The following is a 15,118-nucleotide window of genomic DNA, read 5'->3' as shown; positions in this document are numbered from 1 at the left end:
TACTCCCAGTATTTTTCTGGAAGATCACAGGGCTTCACATTTCTCAAGAAATGCATGCTGTGGCCAAATCAAAGTTACATTTTCTTTATTATTCGATATGATGAAAAAACACTGTGCCTTGATCACCAATTGAAAATAATGCTTTTTTAAATAATTTATTAAAGTGTGATAATTTCTTATGATCCATTGTCAAATATATAATATCCTAAAGGGTGCAGGCTATTTCCCTGTTTCACATACTTTAGGCCTGTTTCTGCATTGACTTTAATGGAATACTTTGCTTTGGTAGGCGTCCACCCATATGGATGTCATTACAGGATTGGGTCCTTAAGTTATTTCCATAGTCAAACACTTAATTGAAATGGCTGAGACATGGAATAGAGTGCTGTATGGTTTTTATAATACACAATGAGGTCTTTTACTGCAATTCTGAGTGGCTTCTGTTCACATGGAGAAGAGCAAGCAGAATCAGAACTGAAAATGGAGTTTCACTTTGTATGGTGTCCAATGAGACAGTGTTTGAGTATCAACTATTTCTCTCACAAAGTTCCATTTTGATCATACAATGAAAGTGAGCTATCTTTTTGTACAGCACCTAGCAGAATGGAGTCTTGGTCCAAGACTGGGGCAATACAAATAAATAATACAATTATAGATGGCCAATATTTTGGAAAATATATTTCTGTTTGATGAGAACTTTCCATGAAAAATATTGAAAACACATCACACCTTTTTTGAGGTTCCAGCATGGTGTTCTGTTTAGATGAGTCCCATTGAATAATTCACAATAATTTAAATCCATCTACTGAACGTAGTTGGTTGGGATTTTTTTTTTCCTGTTGCATTTGAATCTTAGTTTCTGGAAAAAGTGCTTAAGCTCCTGATTATAAAACAATAATTTTGTTGAATTTAAAACTTCCTGAAATATTTAAGCTGATGCAGTACTGTTAGCATGTATTGCGTCTTTTTGCCATAAATTTGTAACTGGAGTTGTGACTGAAATTTTCCAGCGTTTCGTGCACAAATCTCTTTACCATTCCTGTAAAAACGTTTGACTAAATCTCCAATAGCTCAACAAAATGACTACCTTTGCTTTTAATGAAAATCCCTGTTTGTATGGCAAATTAATCCATTTCTTTCCTTCCCATTTCTTTTTACAATGTCCTCTTCATCACACTGTAGCTGTTTTAAAACAGATTTAGTTAAATTGGTGCAAACCTTTGTGCGGACACATTTATATTGGTTTAAAAATGGTTAAATTTGCTTTGCACCTATTCATTTTCCAGTGCAAGCTAAACCAATATAAACCTGTATTAAACTGTTTTAAGAGCATTCATCACATAGTTTTGTACCAGTTTAACAAAACCCACCTATTGTTAAACTAGTGTGAATTTGGGTGAAATCCCTTGCCCCATTTGAGTCATCAGCAAAACTCCCACTGATTTCAGTAGGCCAGGATTTTATCACTTGTATGTAGACCAGGTATTTGGAAGACAGCACTACATTGTTTTAAACTCCATTTCCATTTGGAGTGTCACCTTTGTAACCATGAGGCTAAAAACTTCCCTCTTTTTTAGTGAAAGTTTTCATGCTGCAGAGGATTATGGCGCACACATCATATTGATTTATCTCTGGACAAGTGAATTTTTCCAGCCCCATGTTAGTAGGGGGCTGATGCTGGTGAAGACCTGTGCCCCAGGGCAGTAGTGTAGTTGAGGGGAAGCTCAGGTAAATGGAGATTATCTACTTCTCATTTGGAGAATATGAAGTTTAGTTTAGCTTAGTTTACCCATTTCTTTTTTTCCTAACTACACCACTGTTCCAGAGTGATGTGATATGTCAGTTGAAGAATTGAAGGAAAGGAAAAAAATTACACTGGACCAAAAAAAAGTGTGTAGTGAGGAGACAGAAAGTTAAGGGGAAAATGAAAGCACTTTAAACAGTAAATACGTGATATCTGGGAAAGGATTTTCTGCACCCAAATCTTCTGGTTTTCAAAAGAGAACAGAAAATCGGAGAGAAAAGCGGGTAGCACATCATAGCTTTGCAAGTCTGCATATCTCTGTTACTGAGTCAGTGTATATATTCATGCCTATGCACTCCATGCAATACAGTAATTTAAACAGAGATTTGGAGCAGGTGCTCAATCTGTCTTTCTCCCTCTCATAAAAATATTTTCTCCACATCTTTAGAAGAATGAAACATGATACTGTAAACTGACCCTTTTGTAATCAGCGTCAGAAAGCTCTGTTCATATCTTAAATTACGTGAAAACTTTAACGTACCTTATAAGCATTCAATTTTGAGTGCACAGTCCTCTGTGCGAGACTCCAGAAGCAGACTTTCTTTTGTATTGATTAAGTCCCAACATCTACTCAGTCAGCAATATTTCTGGCTGAGATTGCCCCCAAAATCAAAGTCCTCCTTTTTAACATCTGTAAAAATCTAGACCCTTAAAATTACACCGTGGCTACAGTTTTAATGTAAATGTTTGACAGTTACTGTGGAAGAAGGAAAATATTTTTCACAAACCAAACGTTCTACACCTGGATTATATAGTGTACTGTGCAGATAGGAGCAATTTTACTATTAGATGTAGTATGTGTTTAAAATATTCAGAATGCCACAGAAAAACACTTTAACCTTAAATCCAAAATCTTTACATTGGAGTTGTGTACAATGATTCTTGTGTTGTCTTACAAAGCATAACATGGGCATGGTCTGCTGTACTCTCACCTGTTGAAGTCTGTTGCTTGTTCGTAACAACTAAATTCCATGAGACTTTATTGGCATGACTAACCATACAAGTGTTACTAGAGTGCATGAAAGAAACCGAGCCTTCAGGTATCTATCAGAGTTGGGTAAGATCCATCCAGGATAGGGGTAAACATTGTGTTTAGGATTTGATTTCCTGTTTCCATTTTTCAGCAATGGCCATTCCTGATCCACTGGCACAGGGGTGGCCAACCTGTGGCTACGGAGCCACATGCGGCTCTTCAGAGTTAATATTCAGCTCCTTGTATAGGCACCGACTCCGGGGCTGGAACTACAGGGGCCAACTTTCCAATGTGCCAGGGGGTGCTCACTGCTCAACGCTGGCTCTGCCACAGGCCTGGCCCCCACTCCAGCCCTTCCCGCCCCTCCCCTGAGCCTGCCATGCCCTCGCTTCTCCCCCTCTCATGCAGAGCCTCCTGCACGCCACGAAACAGCTGATCGGCAGGGCTGCCGGTGGGCAGGAGGCGCTGGGAGTGGGTGGGGAGCTGATGGGGGGCTGCTGACGTATTACTGTGGCTCTTTGGCAATGTACATTGGTAAATTCTGGCTCCTTCTCAGGCTCAGTTTGGCCACCCCTGCACTGTCAGATTGCTACATAGTGTGATCCAATCTCTGCTGTCTTTCCTTTCTTCCAGGGTTAGATACAGTTTTTCGTTACTCCTTTTTGCTTAAATGATTTTTATGATTGCTTACCATTCGAGGAGATTTCTTTCATGTATTTCCTTGTATTTTGGACATTGGAGTAGAAAGTGCCTCTCAGTCTCTTCTTGGCTGCTCTGGGCTTGGATTGTGCTTTATGTCTGATAGTTTCATCAACTTCTTGTAGCAATATGTGCAGTGACTCCCAAGAAGAACCAAAACAGTAAGTGTGATTTATAGTATCATTCCAGAAGGTACATTAAGTAGTATACAGAATATAAATTGATCGCATTGTCTTCTATACATCATCATATTGTACCAAATGGTGCTTGAGTGCATGCAGTACATAGGAATCCATGCTGGGATTAAATGTTAAAGCAGTAGTAGAAGTAGATCTGTCTTAAATTATTTTGATTACTATTTAAGTCTACAGAAAGCAAGTTTAATAAAATGCATAATTGTATAGTGAATCTGTTAAGAGTAATTGAAGCTGCAAAGGTGAGTTCTACTTTGTTTACATTGCACAAAATTTTTCACCTTAAGATGGCCTTTGTTATAGATGTCTACATCTGTTGCTGAAAAACTGCAGCTGACTTTTAAGAACACATGCTGCTGGAAAAGAAGGAAATTTATCCAGGTTTTGGCTGTAGGAATCTGACAAATTAGATATCTTAGAATTCTCATTGCATTGTTTCAGTATTCCCCTCACACTAATATTGACCATAGGATTATATCTGTCACTTCTAACAGGTGGAACATGACCATTAAAAATCCAATAACACTTTGCATAAGATGACAGTATGTCTCTCTAGTGGGTGCAAACATGTATTCTTTAGCTTGCTCCTGGTGTTTTTGATTTCTCCTGCTGTATTCTATTTGGTGATGTTGGTGATGCCTTGTCAGAAGATCAGACCAGAATTGATAACTAATTCCCTACCACTGGGGATGAAGGGATATTTTGCACTTCTGTTAGAATTTAATCACATCAAACTGACCTAGAGATTGCAACCTGCTTACTCCCCAGAGAAGCTTTATTGCAGTGCACAACAATCCATCTATGGCACAGACTGAATCTTGGGTAGAATGGCTTGGAGATTTATAAGCCTTGGTACACCTGTATAGCCTAAAGTGGTAGGGTCATTTTGTCTAACGTCCATTTAACACCAGTCAGACTATTAATCTTATTTCAAAATCATCTTTGGATGTTAAAATGTAGATACATTCTCCTGCTCATGGAGAAGAGGTTGTAAATTTGCTTCCCCTTCTCCATTTATCATTAATCTGAGGTTAGAATCTCTTGATCAACAGATTACCAAATAGCTAAAAGTGTTCTAAATATACGTCTCTGATGGAGTCATATGAACATAATAACAATAAGGGGAAGGACTTTTCCTCTGAGTTTAAGCCATCAGATTTATGAGTTAGTGCAATCTCCTCTCCTTCTGTATGTTTGAACGGAATCTCCATGGCTTCCTTGCATCTTTAGGAAGGAGCAGTACTATCTATAGTACTATTAGGAAGGAGTACTTGTAAAGGTCTTACCTTTTTAAAAACTAACATGATTAATCTGATCAAGTCAGACAGTCTTTGAACCTTTTCTAGGATCAGGCACTCTTTGGCCTGGTCTACACGGGGGGAAAACGGGGGAATCAATCTAAGTTACGCAACTTCAGCTACGTGAATAACATAGCTGAAGTCGACATACTTAGACCTACTTACGCGGTGTCTTCACTACGGTGAGTCAACTGCTGCTGCTCCCCTGTCGACTGCACCTCTTGCGGTGGTGGAGTACAGGAGTTGACGGGAGAGCGCTCGGAGGTCGATTTAGATGCAATAAATCGACCCCCGCTGGATCGATTGCTGCCCGCCGATCCGGCGTGTAGTGTAGATATACCCTTTGTGTCAGAACCACTTTTAGATTTAAGTTGCAAGCCTGCGAAGATGTTTTCAGTGTACTCAGCAATTCCTTCTCTTGAATTACTTATGCAAAAATAAGATGTTTAGTATAGTTCAAACATGCATGAAGTAAAACGAGCATCATGAAAAATCAGTAGCTATTTCATTAGCAATGGTCAAAGCCTAAAAGGTGTTTTTCACACTGCTGTAAATATCTTTCTAGGATATATAAACAGTCCAGAGATTCTGTAGGACCCTGCATTATAGTTCCATTACCATTTTAGTTCTCTGGCATAACAATTCCAATAGATTTTTCTCTCTTCAACCACTGTGGAGACAAATGGCACTTCCCCTATTTAAGGGACTAGCCAGATAATAAATATGACTCCTGCAAAGCTCAGACAATTTTTCCCCTTTGGAGAGGATGTGGAAGTTCTTGTTTTCAGCGGGTCCTAGCCTTTCTAGGCCTAATGGATCTGCAGGTTAATCCCATGGAACAGCAAGATACTTTGGCTTGGTACCTAGAGACAGTTTGATGAACATTCCTAAGCCTCCAAATCCACAAAAAGGAAACAGAGGCAGGGAGAGTCCACATTGACCAAACTGTCCTTTTGGGGCAGGATTATTCAGAAGGTGAATTAATTACTTGGTGTAAGCCACAGATCTGGTGCAGAATGCAACAGCCTGTTTACGGTACTTAGAAGTGCTGACTGAAGGGTGCACATGGTGCCTGTCTGCTAAAGACTGCAGTGGCTTCTTCTTTGCTTCCAGTTACAATCTGAAATGTTGATTTTGATCTTGAAAACCCTAAATGGTTCGGGTCCTAACTACCTGAGACACATTGGGGCCCAGCTGATGGGCAAAAGCTCATAGCGCCTAATTTGGCTATTTGGGTTGTGGGGTAGAGTGTTTTCAGTGAAAGGTTGCCGAACCCACTTTCCCCATTGGTCTGAGAGGACTCAAGTTTCTGAGCTTCAGGGCACAGTATGAAGCCCATCTGCTTATTGAGGCTTTGGCCTGAATGGGGGTGGGTGTCTGTTTGTTTGCTTAGAGCTGACAGTGGAGAGATGAAGTTTGTTTTAATTTTAGTTTACAGTGGTCAGTTGAACATATTATTGTTCTTATTTATTTACATACACGTGCACATGGACAATGTGATGGGCATATTTAAATAACAGTGGTCCATCTAACCCAGTATCCTGTCTTCCAACAGTGGCCAGTGTCAGATGCTTTAAAGAAAATGAACAGAATAGGACAATTATTGAGTGATCCATCCCCTGTCATCCAGTCCCAGCTTCTAGAAGGCAGAGGTTTAGGGGCACCCAGAGCATGGGGTTGCTTCTCTGTCCATCTTGTCTAATAGCCATTAATGGATCTATCCTCCATGAACTTACATAATTTTTTGTTTCAGTTATACTTTTGATCTTCACAATATCCACTGGTGATGAGTTCCACAGGTTGGCTGTGCATTGTGTGAAGAAGTACTTCCTTATATTTGTTTAAATATTGTTGCTGCTTATTAAATAAATAGATAGATAGATAGATAGATAGATAGATGAAAGTCAGGAGGAGGTCGTGCAAAATGATTGGACACCACCACTAGTGTGACTTATCTAAATAAACAAAGGTAAAACTGAAATGGCAGATAGTATGTTAAAGAAGACCAAACAGGTTCTATTTTGAACAGCTCCCTACTTTACCTCTTGGAGTCTTATCTGGCAGGACAGAAGAATTTTTTCTTAAGCAACTGTGTTCCAGATTCCTAGAGGGAAGTTCCACAAGGTGGAATTTTGATTTGACAGTATCATTTCTCTCAATTCATGTGCTAATCTGGACCAGCCTTCTAGGCTCTAAGCTATATTTTAATAAGGAAAAAATAGAGAAAGATGGTCTCTCTATATCCGGCTTAAATCTATCAGTTTTTCCATTCCAGATGTGAATGTGGTTAGCATAAATTGTTTCTCTTTTGTAGTTTAGAAATAATTTCTTTGGATTAGAGAGTACTCATGCCTAAGTACCTTAAATGTGGTTTTTCTTAAAAAAACAACAAACAAACAAACAAAACAGACTTTCTCACCATGGTCCTTTTTCTGTTATGGTGTAGGGGATTCATCTGCATTGGTGAAAAGAGATATCAAATATTGTCATTATCAAAATATACCTCACTGTTGTCGCTGCTGAAAATGACTATAGAATCAGTGTACACTAAAACAGTGTCAGAAGTTATTCAGTGAAGAGAAGTTATAATTGGCTACATTCATATGACACCGGTAGGTTTATGTAACACTTGTAGAGAACACTGAATTGCCTAGCCCCAGGCATTATTAAGGATGCATATATTTCCTGAACACCTGTAGGCTGTTGAGGCACTAAAGCTGCAGTAATAGTCAAACCTGTCTCAATATCCTGACATACTCGTGAATAATGTGGATTGCTGTTCTCTTGAATCTCTTATTTGCTGTGAATACTTCTTTTAAGGGGTCCAGGAAATGAGTAATTTGTGCTGCCATGGCAAAACCAGACTAATTTATTTATTCTGATGCCCACAGTTTTACTTTGTGTGTCTGTATTGGCTATTTTGTAATTCTATATATGCCTCGACTACATATGTGCATTTCTGGCAGGCTCTATCTATAACATGCCCATCATCTTTGTATCAGAACACTAACCAGCACAGAGTTCTCTCAGGTCTCTTGGCTAACATTACAATTTGATGGTTCTTTTCCTTTGTATAATATCATTCAATAACCTTAGAGTTAGTCTATGCTCATTTTGGCTACCCTTTCTTTGAGCACATACAAAATGCTGCTTAAGTTACTTACAGGTTCTGAGTACATCAAAAATACAGACAAATTCAAACTTAGGTTCCCACACTGCTCTTTGGGTATATGCCCAGAGCATACTCCTGTTTAGGGGGCATGGTGTTGAGAAGTTATCTCTTTCAGAAAGGCTCCACAGTGTTTGGCTTCTGTGAGTCAGGAGACGGTGGGGATGGGAAGGTAGTTCTGACTGGTCTACACTGAATCCTACACACACATAACAGATCTTGGGAGCAAACTGTTTCAATTTACAGTAGACAGTGTGTAGTAACTTATGCTTCTCCTCCATCTATAGTTTGGTGCATTTCCTTCCCCAAATGGGGATCCAGATGATGCCAGGGAAACTCCAGACAGTATGTCTCCTGCAGGAGTTCTGCAGTGCTGGGAGGCAAGCAATAGGGGCTGCTGACCAGAGGTCAGGTGGCATTATGGACACAAGTTCTCCAGGCATAAGTAGTGGAGAGGGTGGAATTCTTCACCACTGCCACAGAACAGTGAAAAGCGACAAAGAGTCCTGTGGCACCTTATAGACTAACAGAAGTATTGGAGCATGAGCTTTTGTGGGTGCATCTGACGAAGTGGGTATTCACCCACAAAAGCTCATGCTCCAATACTTCTGTTAGTCTATAAAGTGCCACAGGACTCTTTGTCACTTTTTACAGGTCCAGACTAACACGGCTACCCCTCTGATACAGAACAGTGAAAAAACTCCATGAGCTGAAATTTGCAGTCCCTCCACAGCTCTGTCTGTGTTATTCCTAGCAAAGGAGACGGGGGGGCCTTGTACTGAATATGACAGTACACAGTACTATGACATGCTACACCAATCAAAATCCAAGGCATTTTGCAATTTATTTTGCACTCTACAATAGGCACATTGTCAGAGCTAATATCCTTTACTTTCCCTAACCACAAATCAACTTTTCTTAACGCTTCTTTGTAAAGTACCTTGAAAATCAGGGACAGAAAAGTGCTAACAGAAGAACTAAGTATTATGGGTCCCTATGAAAAAACACACAACTGCCTTGACACTTTACAATCCTTCATTTTGAGATACTTTTACAGGAAGTATGTCCTTCAGTCATAAGGATACATTTTTGTTACTTATTATTGGTATATAGTTCTCATAGATATTTTAAAAAAAAGTGGTATTTTTAATGTGGAAAATATAAGAATATAATGACAATATTTCTTTCCTGTGGAATTTGTCATAGTTTGGTTTCTTTGGTTTCTCCACTTTACAGATAGAAAAAGTGAGGGTCTGAAGTTGACAGGATCAGAGAAGTCCGGGGGTGGTGGGAGCGAGCAGCAATGCCAGCTGCTCTGTCTGCATCCAGGTCAGTTTTCCCATGTGGGTGCAGGAGGGGGATGCAGACGTTAGGGGCACAGAAGGTGGGTAGGGGCTGGGGTGAAGAGGGCACAGTGCAGGGGTTAGGGGCGCAGGAGGGAGGTGCAGAGTATAGGAGTGAAGGGGGTGCAGGGATTAGTTGAAGAGGGCACAGTGCAGGGGTTAGGGGTGTAGGAGGGGAGTTCAGGGGTTAGGGGCACAGGGGTCGGGGCACAGGAGGGGGAAGGGGTTAGAATGAAGGGGGCACAGTGCAGGGGACAGGGGTGCAGGAAGGAGGTGCAAGGTGTAGGAGTGAAGGGGGTGCAGGGATTAGGTGAAGAGGGCACAGTGCAGGGGTTAGGGGTGTAGGAGGGGAGTGCAGGGGTTAGGGGTGCAGGGGTTGGGGCATAGGAGGGGGCAGGGGTTGGGGTAAAGAGGGCACAGTGCAGGGGTTAGGGGCGCAGGAGGGAGGTGCAGAGTATAGGAGTGAAGGGGTGCAGGGATTAGTTGAAGAGGGCACAGTGCAGGAGTTAGGGATGTAGGAGGGGAGTTCAGGGGTTAGGGGCACAGGGGTCGGGGCACAGGAGGGGGAAGGGGTTAGAATGAAGGGGGCACAGTGCAGGGGACAGGGGTGCAGGAAAGAGGTGCAAGGTGTAGGAGTGAAGGGGGTGCAGGGATTAGGTGAAGAGGGCACAGTGCAGGGGTTAGGGGTGTCGGAGGGGAGTGCAGGGATTAGGGGTGCAGGGGTTGGGGCATAGGAGGGGGCAGGGATTGGGGTAAAGAGGGCACAGTGCAGCGGTTAGGAGCGCAGGAGGGAGGTGCAGGAGGTAGGAGTGAAGGGAGTGCAAGGATTAGGGGCACAGGAGGGGAGTGCAGGGATTAGGGGCAAAGGGGGCACAGTGCAGGGGTTAGGAGTCAAGGGAGGGTGGGGAGCCCATGGATGGCAGGCGCTATGGGGGGCATACCATGCCCATGGAGGCCAGGGGCACCAAAATGCAAGTTCGCCCAGGGTGCCATTTACCCTAAGGCTGGCCCTGTGCCCAAGGACTATGCTGAATTGAAGTCTGGTTACATCACAGGATTGAAGTCATATTAACATGAAAAAAAGAAAAAACATGAAAAACTGAGTGGATAATAGTAATAAATTGATGATACTAATAAGAATGTTGTAGCCATGTGAGTCCCAGAAAGAAGAGCTCTGTGTAGCTTGAAAGCTTGTCTCTCCCTCACTAACAGAAGTTGGTTCAGTAAAAGATATTACTTCGCTCACCTTTTCCCTCGATAGTAATAAGAATAAAACATGGGGATGGGGCAAAGGCAGAAATGCAAAGGCACAAATAGATGTTCTGCTGCAAGAGAAGCAATGTGGCCTAGGGTTAGAGCGCTGGACTGTGACTCAGGAGACCTGGATTCTGTTCCTGGATCTGCCACTGACCTGCTGGGTAACTGGGCAAATCACTTCACTGCCATCTGTCTCCGTTTCCCCATCTATAAAACCTGGGTTCTGACCTCGTTTGTAAAGTGCTTTGAGATCTACTGATGAAAAATGTTATATAAGAGCTGTGTAATGATTACTAGCAAAGGGTGTAAAATGCAATAAAGGAAAATAATCTTTAAGCAGGTAAAAAAGAAGAGAAAGACAATGACAATGTGACAAGGACAATGTAGGTCTGCGACTTATCAGGACAAGGGAACACACAACAGATTAGAAGGCTGAAATGCTTAATGGCTACTTTGCTTCAATCTTCCCTAAAAGGATGATTGTAATAGGATGCTTAATGTAATAATAATTAACAAGGAAAGGATGAGGTCATAAGGCAGAATCTGGAAGGAATAGGTTAACAAATACTGAGAATGAGATTCAGATCACCAAGGCTGAAGTGCTCAGAACGGCTAGCTGAAGTTGTAGCAGAACCACTGGCAATTTTATGTGCAGGCTATATGGAGGATGAGTGAGGTCCCAGAGGAGTGAAAAATGGCAAACATGGTACCTGTTTTTACAAGGCTGAGAAATAAGACCCAGAAGATTTACAGACCAGTAAGTCTAATTTCAGTACATGGTAAATTGTTAAAAATTGATAAAACAGTTGATCTGCAATTACCTAGAGGAAAATAAAATGAATAGTAAGAGGCAATATGGATTTGTCAAAAACAAATCATGCCAAACCAACTTAATCGCTTTGATAGGATAACAAGCTTAATGGATAAAGGAAATGTGATGGGCTTAGGATATCTTGCTTTATTAATGAATTTGATACAGTTCCACTTTACATTCTCATGGGGAAACTGGGGAAATGTGAATATGTTGAAACTACTGCAAAAATAGATACACTGTAGAAACTTGCAGCCATTTCTGTAGAGTACATTTCATAAAGGCAGGTGGAAGGAGGGTGAAGAATAATCCTATCAAATCTGCAGGTGATGCAAATCTGGAAGGGAATGCAAACACTCCGGAGTTTTGGAGGATGTTCTTCAGAAATGGGCTGAAATTAATCATATATGTTGCCATGAAAGCCAGTGTCAAGTGGTTCACATAGGAAATAATATTTTTGCTCTGCTTAGCTCTGGGTAGGTTTCAGACCCTTGAGCATTACAGATTAGAAAAGACACACAAATCCAAACTGTTCCCTCCACTTCTGTGGATCCTCAGTCAGGAGGCATTGAAATGTGGAGTGTGCTGCCGAAGGCCCCTTGCTTTGAGAGCATTGTGAGTGGGCCAGAATCAGGGTTACTTGCTTGCATCCATCATCTCCCCCACTGAGTGAATAGTAACTGTTTGTAACAAGGCAGGGCTTCACCCCAGCTTGCTAAAGACTCACTGCCACACACACAATCTCTTTTCCAGGCAGTGTATCTGTCCACACGTAAGGCAGATCAGCAAAAGCACAGTGCCTCAACTCACTCTGGGCTATAACTCCCAGGAGGTTTTAACCCCTTTATTTCTCAGGGTCCCACTGCCTCCCCTCCCAGGGGACTTTGGCAGTCCTAGCTCTACAGGGCTCCCTGTTCCTGTGTCCACTCTCTCTCCCCCTCTAATGAATGGCCCTCAGCCTGACTCACCCTGGCACCCCCTTACCAAGTCTCTCTCTGTGTAAGCCCAGGTGCCCTCTTTTAAAGCTCAACTGAGATCAGCTGACAAGTCACAGATGGACTAGCCCTGCTCCCTTTTAAAGTGTACTTCTGTGACACTATCATTGTATGTTTTCCCTTGTGCACTGTGAGGAAAAACCCCTTGCATGGGGTGATGTAGGGAAAGTGGCATGATTTGTCCATAGTAGGGTTACCATATTTTAATTTAAAAAAAGGAGGACGCTCCACGGGGCCCCAGACCTGCCCCGCCCCTTCCCCAAAGTCCCCGCCCCAACTCTGCCCCCTCCCCTGAATGCTCCGCCCCCCTGCTCCTTCCCCCCCCCCCTTCCCGCGAATCAAATGTTCGCGGGAAGCCTGAAACAGGGAGGCAGCAGGTAAGCTGGGCCTGCAGCAGGGCGCGGCGCGGCCCAATCCGGCCCCCCAGGCTGAGCGGCTCCCTCCAGTGACCGGCCGGCCCAGGCCAAGAGGCTCTGGCCCCGGCGTCTCCCGCCCGGCTCGGCTCGGGCCCTGGGGCGCCGGCCTTGGTTCTGGCCGAGCAGCTCCGGCCCGCCCTGGCCCCGGCGTCCCCAGTGGCTCCTGGCCAAGCACCGCCGGCCCCAGCGGCTCCGGCCCCTGGCCGAGCACCGCCGGCCCCAGCGGCTCCGGCCCCTGGCCGAGCACCGCCGGTCCCAGCGGCTCCGGCCCCCGGCCGAGCACTGCCAGCCCCAGCGGCTCTGGCCTGGACCCAAGCCCCACAACCCCACCCTCCCTATTTTCCCAGACATGTCCGGCTTTTTGGGATTTCCTCCCAGACGGGGATTTGAGGCCCAAAAAGCCAGACATGTCTGGGGAAATCTGGACGTATGGTAACCCTAGTCCATAGAGTGGGGTTCCAGGGAAGCTCACGAGCAATGTGGAGGTACATTACATCTGCCCAGATGGCCCTGGCCTCCAACAGATCTCAGGTATCAGCATAGATCTTTGGGAAACCCTTCTAGTTTCAGGGCTCTAACCTCTGGCCTACTCTGACTCCTCATAGAGAAAATTCCAGAAGAAACATGAAAGGGTTTTCCTGTATAAGAGATGATTGATTGGAGAGGGCCATAGACTGGGGAGAGTTCAGAGACCAGAAGCAAAAATAATTCAAGTTTTGAAAAATATGATTTAGGACGAAAAGTTAAGAGGATGGGGAACGTTTAGTCTGTATTGAAGATGACTGAGGAAAGCCATACTTACATACAGAAATGTACAGGAAGGGAAGTTATAGATGGGACAGTGATTATCAGGGACAGAGCAAGAGACATTATTATAACCTGGTTGATTAATCTGACACTCAGTAACTGCTAACAGAATAAGTAATGGACATAAACTGCAGCAGGGTGAATTTAGGTTTAGTACAAAGATGAAATGTAAAAGGACTGTTAAACAAATGAGAGAATAATTACAAGGGAGACTGTACAATTACCGTCCACGGAGGTCTTATAATAAATTGACTATGTAACACCTTCAATCTGAGGGTCTCAAAGAGACATGCAGAGACGTGGGGTAAAATTCATCCCAATGCAGGGAGGTAGTTCTAGACTTTTGAACTACTTAGTTATCAGTTGGGCTCTGTTTTGACAACCTAAGTATAACATAAGAATGTCCATTCAGGGTCAGACCAGTGGTCCATCTATCCCAGTATCCTGTCTTCCAACAGTGGTTAGTGCCAGATACTTCAAAGGGAATGAAAAGAACAGGGTAATTATCAAGTGATCCATCCCCTGTCATCCAGTCACAGGCGGTCACAGGCTTAGGGACACCCAGAGCATGGGGTTGCATCCCTGACTATCTTGGCTAATAGTCATTGATGGACCTGTCCTCCATGAACTCATCTAATTTTATACTTTTGGCCATCACAGCATCCCCTGGCAATGAGTTCCACAGACTGTGCATTGTGTGAAGAAGTATTTCCTTTTGTTTGTTTTAAACTTGCTGCCTTTAATTTCATTGGATGACCCCTAGTTCTTGTATTATGAGAAGGGATAAATAACTTTTCCTTATTCATTTTCTCCTCACCATTCATGATTTTGTAGACCTCTATCATATCTCCCTTTAGTTGTCTCTTTTTCCAACTGAACAGTCGCATTCTTTTTAATCTCTCCACGGATGGAAGCTGTTCCATACCCTTAATAATTTTTGTTGCCCTTCTCTGTACCTTTTCCATTTCTAATATATCTTTTTTGAGACTGTGCAAGCAGCACTGCATCCAATATATGTATGTGTATATATATATATATATATATATATACACACACACTGCACACAATTATATATAAGTAGGATTTAAATGGTGCTTAGGCTTTGGGCTGGAGCTGCAGAGGAGTGAATTTTATTCTTACTGAATTAGCCTCAGGACACCTCTCTGAGGAAGTATTATTACCATCATTTTACAGATGGGAGGGGTGGGGAATGAAGCATGAAGAGATTAAAGGGCTTGTCTACATGAATAACTTACATTATTGTTTTGCATCAATATAAGTAAACTGGTGTAAAAGGCTGTGTGAACAATCTTATTTGGTTTGAGTGGGTTATTTTGGTTTAGTTTAATACT

General features: G+C 42.8%; 1 protein-coding gene across 6 annotated transcripts in view; it reads left to right on the top strand.

Annotated features, from left to right (window-relative positions):
- The window catches only part of NCKAP5 (NCK associated protein 5), a 605,695-nt gene that overhangs the window by 325,627 nt on the left and 264,950 nt on the right, over positions 1-15,118 (top strand). The gene's annotated exons all lie outside the window — the stretch shown is intronic.

This window comes from Chrysemys picta, chromosome 11, assembly GCF_011386835.1.
Source record: "Chrysemys picta bellii isolate R12L10 chromosome 11, ASM1138683v2, whole genome shotgun sequence".
NCBI lineage: Eukaryota > Metazoa > Chordata > Testudines > Emydidae > Chrysemys > Chrysemys picta.
Note: the sequence above shows the minus strand (reverse complement) of the source record. Positions and strands in the feature narration are given on the sequence as shown.